This window comes from Helobdella robusta (genome assembly GCF_000326865.2).
Source record: "Helobdella robusta unplaced genomic scaffold HELROscaffold_178, whole genome shotgun sequence".
Lineage (NCBI taxonomy): Eukaryota > Metazoa > Annelida > Clitellata > Rhynchobdellida > Glossiphoniidae > Helobdella > Helobdella robusta.
Genome location: NW_008703972.1, coordinates 69,497 through 70,977, shown reverse-complemented (window position 1 = coordinate 70,977; position 1,481 = coordinate 69,497). Strand labels below are relative to the sequence as shown.

General features: G+C 26.1%; 1 protein-coding gene across 1 annotated transcript in view; it reads left to right on the top strand.

Annotated features, from left to right (window-relative positions):
• HELRODRAFT_122103 (hypothetical protein) overlaps positions 1 to 1,481 on the top strand; it is a gene marked incomplete at both ends in the record, with an annotated part of 8,792 nt that overhangs the window by 1,300 nt on the left and 6,011 nt on the right. The gene's annotated exons all lie outside the window — the stretch shown is intronic.

Below are 1,481 nucleotides of genomic sequence, written 5' to 3'. Positions count from 1 at the left end.
TCCATCCATCCATCCATCCATCCATCCATCCATTCATCCATCCATCCATCCACCCATCCATTCATCCATCCATCCATCCATCCATCCATCCATCCATGCATACATATATACATACATACAAACAAACAAATAAACAAACAAACAAATAAACAAACAAAAACAACAAACAAACAAAGACAACAAACAAACAAACTTACATACAAACAAACACACAAACAAACAAACAAACAAACAAACTTGCATACAAACAAACAAACAAACTCAACACACCCACATACATACAATTTAAAATACAATCGATAAAGAGATAATGCTCAAATTTATTGCCTTGACTCTTGTTAGCGAAACAAAAAAAAAAGAAAAAATAATAAAAACTAGAATGAATGTTTTTTTTATTCTTTTATTATTATTATTTTTCTTGTAGTAGTAGTAGTAGTGGTGGTAGCAGCAGTAGCAGGAGCTGTAGTAGATGTAGTTGTTGTAGCAGCATCACTGTGAAGGAAGACGAAAAAAAGCCGACAAATTTCGAAATAAAAAGCGAAAAACAATAAAAGAATAATAATAACAATAATAATGCATTAATAACAATAATAATAACAATAATAATAATAATAATAATAATAACAATAAAAATAAAATTTATATTCCTTTGCAAATCCAAACTTGGCATTTGACCGAAATTGACCTCTAGAATGAACAACAACAACAACAACAACAAAAATAATAATAATAATGATAATATAAATAATATAAATAATAATATAAATAATAAAATTGATAATAAAACAATAATAATATTATAATAAAATAATATAATATAATAATAATAAAGTGCTAAAAATGATCAACTGACTCAAAAATCAAATCACCATATATCTCGTGAAACGTTCAACAATAATAATGATAAAAATAATAATAATAAAAATAAAATAATAGTAATAGTAACAATAATGATAACAACAACAACACTAACAACAATAATAATAATAATAACAACAATAATGATGAAAACAAGAACTTAAAAGCATGGCTACCGGCATCTGAATGCCTTTTAAAAAATACCGCTTCTTGTTTGTTGTTGTTACTAGTGTTATTATTATTGTTGTTGTTGTTTTTGTTGTTGTTGTTGTTATTGTTTTTGTTGTTGTTGCTGTTGTTAATGTAGCAGAGAAATAGCAAAAATGTACGAACACAAAAATACGAAAACCAAAAAATTCAAGATATAAAATCTCATTGTTACGAACTGACGAACGAAATTTGAAAAATATGTCAAGTATGTTTGTATGTTTGTCTGTATGATTGTTTGCTTGTCTGCATGTTTTGTTTGTATGCATGTATGTATGTGTGTATGTATGTATGTATGTATGTATGTATGTATGTATGTATGTATGTATGTATGTATGTATGTATGTATGTATGTATGTATGTATGTATGTATGTATGTATGTATGTATGTATGTATGTATGTATGTATGTATGTA